The sequence below is a fragment of the Leuresthes tenuis genome, unplaced genomic scaffold, assembly GCF_036924035.1.
Source record: "Leuresthes tenuis unplaced genomic scaffold, fLeuTen1.0.hap1 SCAF_23, whole genome shotgun sequence".
NCBI lineage: Eukaryota > Metazoa > Chordata > Actinopteri > Atheriniformes > Atherinopsidae > Leuresthes > Leuresthes tenuis.
Genome location: NW_027325377.1, coordinates 9558547 through 9578459, shown reverse-complemented (window position 1 = coordinate 9578459; position 19913 = coordinate 9558547).

The following is a 19913-nucleotide window of genomic DNA, read 5'->3' as shown; positions in this document are numbered from 1 at the left end:
ACAGACACTTTCGGAATAAAAGCGTCTACAGCAAGCATAAGTAAAACTTTACTTTGATAGGATTTTTACCAAATAAATTACTATCAACAATAATACTGACAATTAAATTATATAGAAAGGTGCAATATAAAGGTATAACATATACAATACATATGTATACAAAATAAATTAAGAGGTGTAAACATACTCAGGAAGGGTGGCTATCTACCACAACCGGCCTGCAGTTGAGAGGAGGAAGTGGGGGCAACGTCATGATGCCAGGGTTACCCACTGAGAAATCTCAAGGCACTTGAATAATATAGTTATTGTATAATATTCTGGAAACATTTCATATTTATGTTCACCTGGTCCCTGGTCCCACATCGCCAGACGTCTGGCCGTGCGACAGCGTGTTTTGTTCTCAGCTGCACTCCATCACCAATCACCTCCCCATGGTATTTAGTTTAGTTAGTAACAAAATATGGTCAGATAAGACAGGGTTATGAGAAATACTGTTAATTGTTCACTTTCAATGCCATATCTCAGCTCAAGATCAAGGGTATGATTAAGAGAGTAAGTAGGTCTGTGTGCACTTCAAGAAAATCCAAATGAATCTAATATAGAGTTAAAGTTTATATATATATATATATGTGGACTGTGGATATATGTGTGTACTTAATAACTTCTATTCTAAAGTGTTTAACCAAAGGGAGAGGTTGGTGCGGATAAGATAACAGCAGAACTTCTGTTATCAGGGTGGATGGGGTCATGATGCTGACTGCCTTCTTGTGATGGAGGTGAGGGTACAGATAATGTAATGTCATAGAGTTCCACGAGATTCCGTGTTTGGACCAATTCTTTTTACTTTCTTCATGCTTCCATTAGGTGCCAGTCTTAGACAGCATTGTCATTGTTATGCTTTGGTTGTAAGCGTTTGGCGTTTTTTACTGAGCTGTAAATTGGACTGAGCAGGTCGTACAACCAGTGCCTCGCATCAAAACCCTGCTGGACTTCTGCAAAAGTAAGAAGAAACATTCATCACTCAATACAATTCCTGGATTATTCTATGGACATTCTATGGACTCTTCTCTCCCAGAGACACCTACATTTCACTTGCACACACTCTAGGATTCCCTGATCATATTCTTACCAACATCTGTACAAATAAGCCTTTTTTTACCTAAACTCATTTCTTGTGGTGTTCTGCTTAAGAGTCTGTTCAGTTTTGGCTCAGAGACCCGTGATAAGCATGGGATAAATTTCCATTTGTGACATTTTCAGTTATGTTTTATCTTGTTTTCAGGTCTTGGTTAATTCTTGTCATGTTTTTTTTGTTTCATAGTCACAGTCTTGTTTTGTCTTGTTTCGTTATTTCACAGTTAAGATTTTTGATAACCGGCTCAGCCGCGTCCTTTGTTTTTGCCTTGTGGCTTTTTTGTTAATAAATCCAAGTTTACTTTAAAAGTTCTGCATCTAGGTCCTCCCTTCTCGCACCACAAACCCTGACACCATTGCCTCACGGATGATACTCATACTTATTTCATACTTATCAATGAAACTAGATTAAACATATCTGTTAGACTACATGCATGTCTTACAGACAAAGGCCTGGATGACACTGATTTTTCTGCTTCCAAATACAGGTTCTTTTGTCTGTAGTTCCTTGAAGGCATGTCCTTGTGTAATGATTAATCCCATACTTAAAGCAAGCCAATGCGGGAGAGACAGTAGATGGTTGTAAAAAAAGGGATGGTTGTGTCACAGTATCATCACCGCTGATAAAGGGTGATTTGCTAAGCTGATAATCAAATAAAAGCACCATCCCTTCCGTGAATTTTGAGGTTGCATAGCTGTGTGGAGGAAAGAAACTCTGATAATCAGGTAAGAAAGCATTTTTATTCTTATGAATGAAGTTTGAATGGTCTAACTTGCATTAGATCAGAAAGTATTTCTGATACAATGGGAAGATTTTCATTTCTTTATTGAAACTCCAATGCTAAAACAAACTAAACACCAGCTGACAGTAGTGAAGATGACTATAATTTATTCTCTGAGTGCAACACTTTATTTAAAAGTTTTAACGATGCAAAGTCTTTAAATATTTTCAAAATTTCATCAAATGAAGTGAGGTCCTTTGAGCAAGACGTTGGACCCCAATGATGCCTAACAATGCATCGGTGTGTGAATCTGTGTAACAGAGAAAAAAAAAAGCACTCTATGACATGACTCATTAATGACATAATGAGTGAATGTAGCTGATAGTGTAAAAGCACTTTGAGTGGTCAACTTGACTAGAAAAGTACTATGTAAGTACAGTCCATTTACTGTTTGAGATAATAGAGCAACAACAGAAAATGTTGTATTTGTGAGACTGCTCTAGAGATTAGATCGAGATGTACCTCAGTATGAAGAGTTTCTGCCAGTTGGAAGGTTGATGGTTCAACTCCTGTCCACGTGTCAAAGCGTACTTGGGCAAGACACTGAACCCCATGTTACCTACCGATTCCACTGATGTATGAATGTATATGATAGAGGAAAAAAAGATATGGGGAATCCGTCAGCCTGAGCTCCGATATCTGGAAATAGTTCATATTTATCTTCTTAGGCTAGGCCAGCCCCGTACAGAAGTTGGTTGTGTAAAGAACTTAAACGAAACTGAATGTAATTGGCCAGTTATTAGTGACGTGAGCATTCCAACCACCGTCCACGTCATGTTCACATAAAAAGGGTTCCTTTGTTTGTTCATAGAAAGCTTTTTGCTATCTGTTATTTTAATGTCCTCCAGATAAGTTATGGGACAGGTCCTCAAATTGTCTTAAAAGTACAAAGGTTGTGGTGAATAGAGGAGGAGTCTGTTTCTTCCTGGTGTGGAAATCCCCCATCTATGTCTTTGAACCAGACATGTTCACAATAATTTTTTCCAAGTCCAAGTCAAGTCTCAAGTCTTAAAAGACTGAAATTAATGTTCTATCATTAGACACATGCCATCTGGTCTAGTTAAGACTGCATTGCTGTATGTCATGGCATAAAAGCATGTACTGTATTATCAATATATGTATCATTACCTGTTGCCTAGTAGCCTCGATTGGGCCATCGCAAAGCAATCAGAGTATTCAGGGGCTGTGAACGGTGCGGTCACTCCCCTCTCTGAAAACACTTGTTAGTTAACTCTCGGTGGGCAGTCCTCTTACTAAGGTTAGAGCTTTAAAAAATTCACTACAGCACACTGAAGGAATCGGAACTGGGATTCTTGGGTAAAGACTAGCGTCTCTACCTGCACGTGTCCACCGAGCAAGGCCACTGAACAAGGCAAACCTGTCCTACTTGCCTCATCCATGTCGCTCTGGCCTATATATATATGTGTGTGTGTGTACTGTACTTAATAACTTCTATTCTAACGTGTTTAACCAAAGGGAGAGGTTGGTGTGGATAAGATAACAGCAGAACTTATGTTATCAGGGTGGATGGGGTCATGAGGCTGACTGCCTTCTTGTGATGGAGGTGAGGGTACAGATAATGTAATGTCATAGAGTTCCACGAGATTCCGTGTTTGGACCAATTCTTTTTACTTTCTTCATGCTTCCATTAGGTGCCAGTCTTAGACAGCACTGTCATTGTTATGCTTTGGTTGTAAGCGTTTGGCGTTTTTTACTGAGCTGTAAATTGGACTGAGCAGGTCGTACAACCAGTGCCTCGCATCAAAACCCTGCTGGACTTCTGCAAAAGTAAGAAGAAACATTCATCTACAACTGCTAACGAATGCTAAATACAATACCTTTGAATACCACGCCATCTTGGTAACTGCACCGGTCAAAATCTATATGATTGTCGTATATCGTCCACCAGGACAAGTCGATGACTTTCTAAATGAACTAGACACCTTGCTCTCTTCTATCCCGGAGCATGACTGTCCCATAATTGTCCTTGGTGACATGAACACATTGAGAGTCCCAATTCTTCTGATTTTCTGACACTAATGCACACGTTTGAGCTACAACTGCTCAGCAGTCCTCCGACCCATAAAGCTGGCTGTCTCAAAATTAGGCTCAGAGTCGCTGGATACGATTAACACAAAACATTTATTTCTTGCAAGAAAGAGACAAGTCCGCACAACCTGTCAGGAAGCTGGCTCAGAGTTGTCTGACCAACAAAATGGTGCTATTGCTATTTATATTGTTTATGCTTGTTTGCCACACAGCAACTCATATTCTTGCAGCTTTTCTCATAGTATAACTATATAATTTTTCTAACTTTCCCTCCTGTTTATGCTATGAAGAAAAAAAGGGAAAAACTCTGCATCTTGTACAATTAACATTGAATCATTTTGAATCATTGAAATAGAAAACTTTCCACTGTTCGCAGTGCATAGGAGCGAAAAACCCATTTGCTGCATTTACGGGAAAATTCTCCTATGGCCCCATTCTCCCCCTGGCGACCGACCGCTTAATCACTCACTCAGTATCAAAGGTCACACTCCGAACAGTTGATTCTAATGAATGGCGATGGACATACGTGTGATTAGCAAACACAAAATGAATACACAAACAAAAAATTAATGAAATGAAAATAAGAATAATGAATAATAAATGAAAATATGATTAAATGCAATTAATAGTAATATGAAATGGATATTAAATGGAAAAAAATAATAAAATGAAAATCAAGAATAGTCAAACAATCATAATAATAATGCAATGCAGTTTATTCAGTCCACTCTGCAATCGTCTGCTTCTGGCCGAAGTCTGGAACTGTTAAGCTATCATGGAAGGAGAGGTTACCAGCACTTCACTTCCAGGAAGAGGTGTTTACCACCTCTTATTCCCTAACTAATCCTCTTTTAGGACACTTCAGGATATAATAGTGGTTGGAGGCTGTAGATTGTTAGACGTTACTTGGTGGAATTAACTCTTCAAATCAGCTTTTCATTCAGTTGGGGTGGAGCGCTTAGCTTCGCCATCCACCCTTTTGTACACATGTGGATAAAAATTTGTGATTGTTCCACCATCATCTTGGCATGATGGGAATTCCAGAATTCCAGAAACCTGGTCAGTTACCTGACTTTGAGTCCTGTAGTGGTTCTGCTGCTGATGCAGTTCATTTAACCTGTGGACAAATGTTAGCAGGAAAAAGCAACATATCATCTTTACAATGCTCTACATTTAGGAATTGCCTTTTAATAGGTCCAATTCCCATGTTCATTGGTCTTTCATATGAACGCAAAAATAATCATTAAACAAATCATTGAGAATTCACTCGGGGTCATTCAAAGTACTTTAAACTTTAAATGTTATCTGTATCATCGTCTCCATCATCCATGTGTAGCTCGTTGTTATCATCACCCTCTACCTGTTGATACATTATGCTGGTAAGGATGGTTTCAATCAGTCTTTGGGACAGTCCTCTCAAGCATGTGATACAACATCAAGCACAGGTGACTACTATGGCTGTTACAACAGACGGAGACCAAACCACTTCTCCATCATGTCAGTGAAGAGGTCGTTGATCCCTGAGTTTTCTATCAGCTCTGCAGAGAGTGATGCGAGTCCCTCTTGGTGATGTTGTCATCTGGGGAAGTATTGTTAAGAATAAAGGAACAGGAAAAAGTTCCAAACATTTTCATTGTTCAGCAGTGCCTTGTAGATGTAATTTATCCAATAAACATTGTTATTTATTGTTGCCCACCAGAAAAGAAAAGATTCAAAGTCTGAAGTTACTTGATTTCTAGCTTTAAATTCATCTGGGACATAGAACTCCAAAGCTATCCAGGTACACTCTGTTGTCAAATGAACCTCCAGACACAGTTGAACGCTTGAGACATTGCAGCTTCTCACCCAAGGCCTTAAAGTCCCCCACAGGGAACAGATGGAAAGGCATCAGTAGTTGGGCTATTGTGCAGCTGCCCTCCAGTTAGGCGGAAGGACGGACCTCAGTTTCATATTCCCACACAGCCACCAGAGGTCTGCTCTCATGGAAGTCTGGTTCCGAAACCAAGATGCTGAGTAGTTACCTGCGTCCTGAGTGACAATAGATGGATTCTTGACAATTATCTGACATGAGTGTACCCACATTCTTACCTGTACCCCTGTGGATGAAACATATATAAATTACCCTTATAAGACAACGCTGACGGCAGTACATCTCTTTTCTTAACTGCTGGGAACAACAGAGAGAGAGTTTTACATTGCTCTGTGTTAGGTACAAAAGATTCATTATGCAATTGTAATGCACATTGGAAACCAGTTGGGTCAGAGTGATTGCTTCATTTCTAGATTTATATTCTGGCTTTAGCACATTCAATACAATTAGATTGGTTATTTTGTCATGCTGTATACATTCTAACAAAATTCCAACTGATACACTGACGATTCTTCAGAAATTTTGTATTAACATACATTTCACATATGTACTTTTCAGACTACACATGGGCTTTTTGGTTGTCTTTACATAAAATAATTGAGCATAAGTCAATGTCAGCCATCCCATCTATTCCTGCAACAAAAAATAGGTTGACAAGTTGTCTGTTGGACCTGAGGGACCTCCTATCTCTGTGGTCAGTCTGTGTCAAGGGTCTGAGGGTGATTCATTGTAATGCATTATCTTTTAGTTTTTTATTAATCTGTGCTTAATCACATAGAATTAGGAATACGATAATTAGAATAATGATTAACAATACACAGCTGGTTCCTTTTAACCTACAAAATCCTGGTAATCTAAATGGATGCCACGGCTGCTGTCTGTCTGTCCCTGTCTTATTTTAGCCACACCCTATGTTCTCGTTTTAGCCGTCGTTTTCTTCACTGAGGTTGAGACGAACCCCCTCCTGTTGAGAGAATTCCCCTTTGTAGTCAGACTCATGCCTCAGAGAACGGTGGTGGGTAACTAATCTTTCCCTACTTCTGCAGGTCGTGGCCTTACTAGTTTACAGTGTGATAAGTGAATCCAGGATATATTAGTTTAGCTGCTGTGGTTTCTGTAAGCAGTACCTGATATGAACCTTCCCACCTTGGGCTGGACCAGTTCTCTTTCTCTATCACTTTGATGAGGATCCAGTCTCCAGGTCTTAGAGATTCCTCCACAGGTTCACCTGGAACAGACTAGACAGAAGAGATCTCTCTACTTGTTAACATTTTAACCATGTATCCTGCTAAGGTTTCTTCTCTTTCTTCATCATGTCCGGTGAATAGTTCTGTGGTAGTAAAAATGGTCATATATTATACATTATCTCAACTGGAGTTAATCCTGTGCTAGTTAGAGTAATATGCATGTTTAGGACTACTAGTGGTAAACAGTAAACCCAATTCTTCCCAGTTTCTTCAGTCTTGACCTAATTATTTAATTGTGTCTCTCCAGCAAACCTGTTGATTGTGGATGATATGCACAGTTGTTTCTGAGATTTTTTTAAGTTCTTTGCCATCAGGAAGATAATATTGTTTACAAAGTGCGTCCCATTATCACTGTAGATTTTTTCAGGAATTCCAAATCTAGGTAATATTTAATTCACCAGTGTTGAGAGTGCATCTGCCTGTGCATATGGAAATACTTCAACTCATTTGGTAAAACATCACTTATCACCAGGGAGACACCTTTATTTAATTCAATGAAATCCATACAAACGTGTTGAAAAGGGTCCTCCGGCCTCGGGAACTGTCCTCGCCCCGGTCCTAGGCCATATGTATGGATCATATTTTTCACATATTTGACATGTTAGACAAAAATTCTTTATTATCATATTATGATATTGTTATTTATTATAAATAAAACCATACACTGTAAAAACCTTGTTCATTATAGCTACCATCCCTCCTGTAGAGACATGACGTGCTCCATGGCTCAATACTGAAGCATATTTAAACAAACTCTTTTGCAGTATAAGTTCTACACTTCATAGTAAATGGCTCCACCTTCTCCCAATCTGAGGCTTCTTCACATGCAGTCACAAACACACCTAAACGCCTTCAGTGGTCATCTGTGGGTTTGAGAGTGACACATGAGGTGCATTCCATGATCTTAAAAACTTTCTCATGCTGTGGGAGAGTGAGCAGCTAGCTGCACAACAACCCTCTTTATTCCAGTATAAGTGTTCTAACTTTAACATGGTCTGTTTTTCTCTGAAAAAACATTTCTCATATGTTAAAAAAAAAAATTGTACTCCCCTTGAGTATATTTGTAATGTATAGTGCAGTGTAATTCGTGTGGTGACCTGAAGGTGAGCTCTCCTGAGACGTGTTCTTTTGCCTTCTTAAGGAGAGGGAGCGTGATAGAGCAGGGGCTTGTAGACACAAGATCCAAACTATACCAGTATGAAGGTGGTCTCGCCACATGCTGAATCATTGTTTGAGCGGACTTCATTCGAACTACAGTTAACCCTTTTTCTTCTGGGACTATTCTTAGCTTCAATAAATGGAGTAAATATCTTCCCAGTAAGTTACACTGACACAAAGTGGACAAGACAACTTGACAATCAGCACTCATTCCAGTCCGTGTATCAGTTACTGTCAAGAGCTTTGATAAACGCTCAGGATGGCTCTTACCATTCACTGATTTGACGCAAATAATTTCTTTGGATTCCTCAACTCCCGGAATGTCATCAGGATGGATTACAGTTCGTGTTGCACCTATGTCGCATAGAAAAGTTACCTCCGTCCCGGAAACATTCAATGTAATCTCAGGCTTGATGTCCTACTATAAGATAAGTTCAATTCCCTCTAAGTTTAACACTTTTTCTGGCTTTTCTGCTTCTATCCTGGTTACAGCTCCTGTTTTTTCCTTATCTAGTCATAACTGACTCCCAAACTCTTCCTCTATCTTACGCTTGCTCCTGCAGTCCCTCGCCCAATGCCCCCTCCTTCCACACAGCCGACATGTATTTCCTCCTGCTCTGTCACTGCTCCTGTTTTGATCTGTGTTTTCGCTTCCCCTCATCACATATATAGTTGCTTCTCTCCCTTCCAACAAAAAGTTTAGTCCTTTCTTACTTTTCTTTTTGTTGTTAGAGTGCTCCTCTGCATGCCCTCTTTATTCCATTGCTGTGCAAACACATTAAGATTACTGTTTATTGTCATGTTACAAGTGTTACAAGTCCCACAAAATTACTCTCCGCATTTGACCCATCCAGTTTGGCACCTGTTGAACACACATGCACAACCTTTCTGTTTAATTTAATTAATATTTATCTGCAGGCTTAAAAACTGCTAATAGTATTATTATATACTCCACTTGTGCAACTTACTGGTCACTGTGGCTGCTTTTAAATGCACCATAAAAACAAACTTTGACTTGTTATGACTGATTTATTGCAGCTGTCTTTAAAATTCTCTTTCAGAAAACTATTGTTTGATATCTGACTCACATAGCATATTTCATCGCTGTGTATTTTTTATTTTTTGTTTGTTTTATATATCCTAATACTCACTTTAACCCATTCTATAAAGCACTTTACAGACTTTGCTGCTGATAAGATATGAGATAAATGCTTTAATCTCTGATAAATATGATATCAGTTCCTAAGTTCCTAAGTTTTAGGGAAGTTAGTCAATCAGAAGTAATGAAGCCATTAATATGTTAAATTCTCCATTTCCGGCTTATGTTTCTGATACACTTATGATATTGTTGCAGAAGAGCTAATCTCAAATTTAGAAAATGTTTCAGTTTGGCTTGAAAACCATCTGCACCTGAAAGGTTTGACTGTCTGGTCTCAGACCTGCTTCAGGTGGAAATTATTTCATTTTTAATGCCTTGAACTTTGTCATTAAAGAATATTCCAACTTCATTACCCTTATATGTAGAAATTAGTTCTAAATGCAGTTAAACTGGAGGGTTTGTTAATCTGTTTACTGTAGCAAGCAGGAAATGAGAGTTATTACTGCAGTTTTTTTTTTTAGTTTTTTTTTTTATGACTTCAGAAAAATAACTCTCCCTTGTTCTATGCAAAGTCTGGTTGAACACACATAGCTTTTCTCTGTAAATCTCATCATGAACCTGGAGCTTTGACTTGCACCATTTTTGTTCGGCTCTCTGGCACTTCTTTTTCTGTGCCCTGACCGACTCTTCATTTCTCCATAGCGCCCTTTGCCCACTTTTTAACCATTCTAACCTTGACAGGAGCAATGGTATTGGTCAAAAGACTTAATGTGTAAGAGCTCAACAAATCATCATCATTAGAACACAGAGTATTTTCAAAACTGATCATGTGCAGGGGGGGTTCAGTCACACACTGAATTAGACCAAACATTTCAAGGAAAGCAGTGAGTTCTTTAGCTTGCTTATTATGGGCTACATCTATGTGCACCTTCAAGTCCCCTGTTATGACTAAACAGTCAACAGCAGTGCACACAATTTAAAGAAATTCAGTAAAATCCTCAATAAAATCATTCTGTGGTGATACAAAGTATTTAACATCGTTTTATCTCCATTTTAAATGGCACATGCTCGAATTAAGGAAAAAACTAAATGTTTTATCTTGTGAGTGGGTATATTGGCCCTGAATATGGCACAAAGACCCTCGCCACTCTCGGTCTTGTTGTTTCATCTCTCAGTTAAACAAATAAAATCAAGACTTTGAGAGGAAAGTATCAAAAGTACTGTTAGACAGGAAAAAGTCAGAAAGCTGTTGGTGTGCAACTTTTTCTAGAACTTTGCCTAAGAATGGCAGGTTTGATATGGAAATTATGAAAATCTCAGGTTGTAAAACATCTTTTGCTCAGACAGTTTTTCCTGTTTGTTTGTCTGAGATCTTCCGAACTTTAACTCTTTAAGAGAGCTGTTAAATCTTAATACACAAACTTGTACAAATGTCTAGCTTTAAACCTTGGTGTTTTTTTTTTTGTTTTTTTAACTAGATTTCCTTTGTACATTACTTTTTGTCTTCCCCTTCTCTAGGATTGGGCAATGTTACCATGTTCAAATCTCCCTCAAACCCAAACTTATTTTCTCATCTGTCTAAGTATTTAATATTATCGGGGTTTTTTCTGAAACATGATTTTAGCACTCCCACTTAACTCCCGGTTAGCTTTAAAACAGGTATTTCCCATACTGTCCTCTTGCAGCTAATCAATTTTCAGTGGAGTTATTGTGAGTACTACTGAATGAAACACTACTTCTGTCGTTATGTCACAAGCAACAACCAGACTCCAATGTTCACTTCAACTTCAACTCTTCTGTTGTCACCATCAGCAACATCACACACACCAGCAGCTGTTTCACTCTTATACATACATAGCAAATAAAACAACACTGCAGCAAAGAAGCAAAGAAACAAAACAATTTAACAAACCAACAATTCAACAACCAGCCCCTTTAACAAACGAACGATTCAACAATCAGGCCATTTAACAAACAAATAATCAGACGTACTGTTATAATTGGCTTTGTTCTTAGACATTATAAATTCATATTCTGTATTTTACTAAATAACCTATGTTCCTAGCTGGTACTTTTCCACTCTGCTCATACTGCACAACAGATGACCTTAAATGGTCCAAGACCTTAGAAGGACATAAACAACTGGGTCAGACAAAACATCTCTATTAGGGCAGATAGGTCTGGTACAGTAGATCCACGCCTAAAACAGCACTCACACATACACACACATTGTTTATCACATCCAAAGAACACAACAAGGACAGCAGCTGGCCTGATCATGCCACTCAAAACTGGCCAATTATACAAGTGTGAATACAACTTCTGTGAGATAAAGCTGAATATAAACATGACATGTTTCCGGATAACGGGGCTTGGCCTGACAGATTTCCTGCGGGAGCTCTGGCACTCCAGCGCTGCAATATACTTTACTTTTACCACTAATAAATACTTTTTTAATAAACGATTTCTCCAGCTTATTCTTGGGCTTCCAATGAAAAAATCGGGCTAACAGTACGAACAAACAAACATAGATGGATTTAATTCTTGCGATCTTCCATCGCAAACTCTCTTAAGAAAGATTCCGTTTCTAACGAGCGGCGCAGAGTTATTTATTCCTGTAGTCTTCTCACACAGACTATGGACTAACCTTTTCTGACTGCATTTTTGTTGTCATTGGTTAATCCCACACCACTACACAGTTACCAGTTAAAAGGCTTCTTCCCTTTGACTCACCTTTTCTGACTGCTATTATGTTTTCATGGGTTAATCCTATACACAGTTACCAGTTAAAAAGCTGACCTTTTCTGACTGCTTCTTTTATGGGTTAATCCAACACAACCTACACACAGTTACCAGTTAAAAGGCTGACCTTTTCTGACTGCTATTATGTTTTCATGGGTTAATCTTATACACAGTTACCAGTTAAAAGGCTGACCTTTTCTGACTGCTTCTTTTATGGGTTAATCCAACACAACCTACACACAGTTACCAGTTAAAAGGCTGACCTTTTCTGACTGCTTCATTTGTGAGTTAATCCAACATAACTTCTACACAGTTACCAGTTAAAAGGCTTCCTTACTAAGTTGCACTCGAAATAGTAATATTTTTAGGAAAATAGCAACGCCCCAATTTAGTTAAAGGCCTCTAGTTTCTAACAATTGTTAGTTAAATAATCATAATTTTTCCCTAATAATCACACTATTTCTCGCCAACAATAGTAACACAAAGGGTTCCTTACCATAAATCCACTGGTAAGTTCAACAATGAAGAATCCAGCAAGTCTGTCCACTGATTCAAAAATAGATCCTGTCACCTTTCCTCCAGCCAGTGGCAGCCGGCCTCTATCAGAAACTCTGCTGAGAGGACTTCAGTTAGGAGTCCTGGACTCCCCCGTGCACGGTTTCAGCTCTGATCCTGGGAGGTGGAAAGGAATTTAGGATCCGGTTCGAAGGACCATTATGTCAGAAAAATTCTCTCAAAATTAGGCTCAGAGTCGCTGGATACGATTAACACAAAACATTTATTTCTTGCAAGAAAGAGACAAGTCTGCACAACCTGTCAGGAAGCTGGCTCAGAGTTGTCTGACCAACAAAATGGTGCTATTGCTATTTATATTGTTTATGCTTGTTGGCCACACAATGTTATGGGAAAAGACATTACTAGCCATTTAATGTTATGGGAAGACGAATTCAGACAGTCAAAACATTTTTGCTTGCTACATAGTATTATGAGAACCAAAAGACAGGAGGAAGCCTCCCCACATCACAGCAACTCATATTCTTGCAGCTTTTCTCATAGTATAACTATATAATTTTTCTAACACTGGCAAAGTGCTAGATCTCGTTTTCTCAAGAAACTGTGCCACAGAGGCCCTATCTGTCACACCTCTGCACTTTTCTGACCACTATTTCATTCAGTTCAGAGTGAGTCTCCCGAGAAGACCCTCTGCTTCTACCCCTATAGTTTCCTTCCTGTCGCCCACCCGCTTCTCCTCTGTTGTTGCCTCCGCTCTTCTGACCTCCAACAAATTCTCCTCCCTTGAGGTTAATGATGCCACTGAGTCCCTTTGCTCTACACTGAGCTCATCTCTGGATAGTCTGTGTCCTCTATCCACCAAACCCGCTCGATCCTCCCAGTCTCACCCCTGGCTTAATGATACCCTCCGAGTGTTGCGCACCAATCTCAGAGCTGCCGAAAGGAAATAGCTCAAGTCAAAAGATCCTGCAGATCTAGCTAAACTCCAGGCGTCATTCGCATCCAATGTTACTGATGCAAAAAAGTCTTTCTACTTTAACAAGATTCATAGTACTACTGACACCCGGAAACTTTTTTCCATCTTCAAAACTCTACTTAATCCTCCACCACCTGCTACCAATCTAACAGCAGACACCTTTGCCTCATTTATTACTGACAAAGTGGCAGCTATATGCCTGCACTCTATCTCTACTCTGTCATATCTGACAGAGTCTGACTCGTGGGTTCCTTCTATGTAGTTTATTGTTAGCTTTTTTTATATAGCTTGTTGTATCTTCATTTGTAAGTCGCTTTGGATAAAAGCATCTGCTAAATGCATAAACATTATGTTAGTTTGCTGCTAATAGATTGATCTACCTTCAGTTGACCAGCAGCCGATGACCTTCAGGAGCCTTGTTACTCATCCTTATAACTTACTCAACATTTAATTAGCTGTATTCAATGTGATCTTCACTGCAATTTATTATTAATCAAGGTGATCACACACAGCCAAAGACAAGCAACTAAGTTTTCAGGACTGCAGACAGTTTCCTGTGTAAATCTGAGGAAACTGCTACTGCTACTGAGTCATCTATTAACTAGCCCAGAGAGAATAAAAGCTTGTTTTTTAAAAAAAACAACCTTATTCTTTCATTGTGCTGCAGCAGCGGAATTTTCATGGGTGATGATGACTGTTGTGCAACAGCACTGAAGTCAATCTCCTTGGGTTGTTTAGAGTTGATAATAAGAATTATTTAAGTAAAAAAAAAAAACAGATGTAAAAACCTCCTAACATCATGCAAAGGAATAAACTGCAGTCAAAGTAAAGTTTTCAAACCGGGTCCAAAATGTTCCTAAAGCAACAAAACTTATGCAATAGCTGAACACTGAGTTACCCACGAAGTGATCAGAAGTGTCAAGAGACAGATGTTTCTCTGTGATAAGATGATTAAATTAAAGTTGGCATTTAATAAACTTCAGAATTTTTTCCACACCTGGAAAATGATTACCATCACCTGCATGAAATAGCAGTTTAGTCACAGAGGCACCATGTCTGTTCTCATGAGATAAACCAGGGCACACCCAAGTGATTTGGCAACTACAGACTTAAAAAAAACTTATCTGGAGATAATGGTAGCTCACTTCTTCAGCAGGGTCAGGTTCTCAGCTGTCACCCTGAGAACTACAAATGTTTGATTCCATCTTTCATTTTGAAATCTCATTCATATCCAGTTAAACATTTACATTAGATTTGTGTAACAAATAGTTAGATGTAGAAGTCATATCCTGCATTTGCTGTTACTGGCGAGCTGTGGAACAAATTTTCTCAGCAGCAAAAGACTGCAGCGCGCACACTGAAATGTAGTCAAGAGTTATCTTTCCACAAAGCCTTTCCCTGTCCAACCAGGAACTGCAGAAAATAAGCCAACTTTCTGATGAATTACTCTGAAGCGGCACCAGAGAGAAGTATTTTAGAAGCGTAATGCTGCACTGTACAAACATGTTTAGTGTGATAAGTCAAAGGTGAAAGTGGATAACATTAGACTCTGCTCTTCAAAGCTTCAATAAGCCAGTTCACACATATTCCTGATAAAATAATGTTAATATCGCAACATTCCAAAATATTGGACCCGAACCGAGTTTAAGAAGTGGGTTTCCTAAAAAAGTTTATTCAGCCATACAGACTTCAGACTCTGCTCAATCCATCCTTCATTTGAAATCAAAACACAATAATCTCAACGGAGGTGGCTTTGTGGTAAGATTCAGACATGAACAATTGTTCGATTTTATGAGTAGACAGTGTGGAACGGACAGGTGAACATGCAAAGGAAACATACTGATCTCCTGGGGACTCAGGATTGAATATAATAAAGATGATCAAATTTTTCTCGAATCGTTTATGGCATCTTGGTGACTGCCTCAGCCCCGTTTTTTAGTATATAGTACTACGATAGTTTATGCGCCACAAAAGATTTGATTAAGCTGAAATTAAAGCTCCATGCTTTTGTTCTGCATAAAGACCTTATAAATTGTACACTACATACCCACAAAACTACTTTATGCTCTTAGATTTTACCTGAATTCAACCTTAAGACCACTGCTGATATTATTCTTAAGCTTGATTTGAAAAAGATGCTGAACATGAACATCCTTCCTGATCTCAGGTGCTAGTGATTTGTAGTTCTTAAATCAACTTAAACTGAAGGTGCTGGTCAGATTCTTTAACCTCATTTCCTCCTTTGGATTATCAAAGACAACTATCTATTAATCTTAAACAGAATGTTTAAATGTAATGTTCAGTGGTCTTATGGTACAGATTTATTTCTCTATGTTATGCCAGACAATTGAGAGATAAGAGGTGATGGTAGGATGTAATACAAACTATAAAGAGAGAGGATACAATTTCTGACAGGCTGGCAAATGAATCATCAATATGTTTACTCAAATATTGAAAAAGCATGTGACATGAAGAACTTGGATTTTATTTATTGTAAAACAAAACAAACAAACGTAAATATCACCATGTTTCTCTGCTTAACTTTTATTTAAAAAGAAACAGTCACAGCTTTAACATAAGTAGGCTACGAGAGTACAGTTTATATTTTTATCCATATTCTAATCTCGAATAAACTCATTGAAGTGGAGATAGAGTAACAATTTTATTGTACACTGTTTCTGTGTAGTATTCGTGTAATCAACGTGAAGACACACATGCATTAAACATCATCAAAATATTATAAAACAGATTTTTTAAGCATGTATTAAATAACCAACATACTGTTATTTTTGTCTGGAAGTAGGGGATAAATAGTTTGTAAGAACTGCACATCATTTTTAAGAGCTGCACTGAGTGAAAGCGCACTCTGGGCTGTCAGTGATAAAAAAAAACAATAGGACCCATTAACTATGTAAATGTGGTCTTGAGAAAAAAAAGCATTTGCAGGCCTTTTTTTAGAATAAAAAATTGAAGTTTTAAATTTGTAACTGTGACAGTGTTACAGGGTCAATTTGTAAAGATGGCAGGAAATGGCCCACAAACATGCACTCAGAGAAAATGGCCCTCCGAACAAACACATTAGGAATGGTATTTCCTGTATATTATTAGAAACAGGATGGTGTCTCTCCTTCTCAGGAAAACCGATAGGACAACTGAAAACAATCAGGACAACTGAAAACAGTCAGGACAACTGAAAACAGTCAGGACAACAGTCAGGACAACTGAAAACAGTCAGGTTCATGGCATCTGATAGGAAAGTTTTATTCAGGTGTTTTATATTGAAAATAGAAAAAGTACAGTGAAAGTATAAAGTATACTGATACAATTTTTAGGAAAGAAAGTGAGAGCTGAAATCCATAGACTCCCATCTCATGATTCTGCGGACATCGCAGCACTGTTCAAAAGTCACCTGTTTTAATAATTAACATATATGACCTCATTCCAGCACTGAAATCCAGCCGAAACCCCACTCATTGAGAATAAGTAGAATTAAGTGAAAGAACCACTGACATCGAACAGGAAAACGTGACTTTCTGTCAATAACCAGCCCAGTGTGAAGGGTGAGTTGATGAAACTTATTATTGATTTATTTATTTCCTTTAAATCCTTTAGCAGCACAAGTCAGCATCCGCAGTAAAACATTCGAAAGAAAACGTTGGCTGATTGTGGTGATCACCAAGTAAGAATCTACATACGGGGATTAAGTGAAGCGCCAACGCCACCCTGAGAATTCTCACCAGGCAAATGATTCACAGTGGTTACACTAACCACAAGACACACAAGCTCATTTACATAACGCAGAAGGCATGGTTAATCTTATTAGAAAACCTAGTTTAAAAACCACATGCACACGGGGATACAGTGAAATAGGGAAGTGAGACCAATTCAGTGTTTAAGATTACCAGTGGGAGAGATGGGTCCAAAAGGGGAAGTAACTTAGAATTCTAAATTGTAACAACTGTAAATCCTGATTATTGGTAATTCAAGTATGAGCAGCAACTTAAACTTAAAAATTTCACATTGTACCAACTTTTAATCTTGACTTTCTCCATCTCAATTGTAAGTTATAGAGACATACATTTTTACATTATTACAACTATGAATCATGACCTTAGCTAACTCAGGTGTGAGGTGCAGTAACTTTTAACAAATTTCACAATGTAACAGCATTCAATTTCCACCTGTCGGGGGTGTTTAATGTATATAAAAGTTATTTAAACAGGTAACACATTTAGCCTAAGTTGGAATACAAGAAACAAAACAAAAAAAGGAAAACCAGTTCAATGTAGATTCAATTCAATTAAGTTTTATTTATATAGCGCCAAATTACAACAAATATCATCTCAAGGTACTTAAATAATATAGTCCAATTCAAGCCAATTGGAGTTCAATTCATTGTAATCATAATCCAAAGAAATCCAATTAATTAATTTCAAAAGGGAGATGCACAGAGAGTGTATGAAGGTCCCCAACTCGTTTTGCAGAGGTCAGAGCAAGAAGTACAGTGGTTTTGTATGGAAGGCATTTCATATCAGCAGATTCAACTGGCTCAATTGGAGGACCACAAAGGGCCTCAAGCACTAAGGTCAAATCCCACGAGGGAATGTTTGATTTAATCACAGGTCTCAGTCTACGGACCCCTTTCAATACGTGCATGGCCAGAGGATGAGCGTCTGGCGTCACTCCATCAAAACCAACATGACAGGCAGAATTGTAGACTTTAATTGTAGAAAAGGAGAGACCTTTGTCCAGGAGCTCCTGGAGAAATGTCAAAACATCCACAATAACGCACTGAAAAAAGGAACAATGTTCCTGTCCTGACACCACTGCTCAAAGGCCCGCCATTTATAGGCATATAAACCTCTAGTGGAAGATGCTCTAGCACTTTGAATTGTTGCCACCACAGCCCTTAGCAATGAAGTTGGACCTCTGCAGCCACCACAGTTCTGGCTGAGGGTAAAGTAACTCCCCCTCTGCTTGAGAGAGGAGATCCCAGCGGTCAGGGAGCTGCCTGGGCCTCGCTGCCAGAAGACTGATTATTACTGATTATAAATATAGCATAATTATGTCTTCTACAGAAAAGAAGAATTCATCCCAGGTCATCAGTCAAAGCATCTACAGCCGCATACTTTCCTCCAAGTTACTTAAAACATCTTTAAAATTATTTATTTAGATCAGCTTTGCCATTCAACTCGTTTTCCATCTGACACCAGGCAGCAAGAACAGACAGACTGAATGACATCCTCTACAGATGGGATGTTTGGGACAATAGGAGTAAATCCTGGGAAAAGACAGAAATATTGCATGCGTTGAAGGATATAGATCTGAAGGTAAACTGGAGCAAAGCACTTAACTACTGGCATGTTTGAATATATAAGATGACATATTCGTGTTGATTCTTTTGCGTTAGTTTTTCTTTTTCAGGAGCAGAGTGCTGGATTGTGGGGAGGCTCAGCACTAGTGGTGTCCCTTCTTGTTGTAGCAGTGGTGCGCCACCAGGGCCTGCAAGGCCTTCTCTGCTGGCCTAAAAAATATCTGAATCACAGACTGATGTTAATTATATTTTGTCCATGAATACTTATTAAATAATCCCAAATAGTCTGTCCGCTTCCTTTCATAGCTTTTCCTTGGGTTGCGCTGATTCCAGACGTGTATTTTCATATTAAAGCATTTAACCAATCACATTTCAAAGTCAAAGTCAAATTTATTTGCAAAGCACATTTCATGTACAAAACAATTCAAAGTGCTTTACATAAAATAAAATCACTGCAGCAGGGAGCAGAAAAAACATAAAAAATATGTAAAAAAATTATATATAAATCAAAAGAAATAAAATAATTAAAATGAATAATAACAAGCAACAGTCCAGATAAGTTAAAAGATAACGTGCAGATGAGGACTATTTTAATACATTCAAATCATTAAAAAATATATCTTAAGCTTAGACCTTATTTTAATTGTAGTCCTAATAAAGACAATCTTATAACCTTCTTTTCTCCTTTTTGGTGTATCTTCTTTTGGGTTTTCTTTCCATTAACTGCTCCAGCCCCGGATGATTTAATTTGTATGGAATAAACATTTTCATTTTATCCTGAAATTACGTCTCTGCCAAGTGGCGGAGGGTGAAAAAAAATATTGGTGGGGTGTCCCAACATATTTCCCTGCCTAATCTAGTATAAGCATTAACACAATCGATGAGCTTAAATAAAATATTACGTTTTTTTTTGTATCTACCTCTTTATTGTGCCTTCTTACAGCAATGCAGTGCCCATCATCTAGCTGCGTTGCTATGCTATTATTTCCGAACACAGCTGGCTTTACGCAGTTTTCCATGTGAACTTTG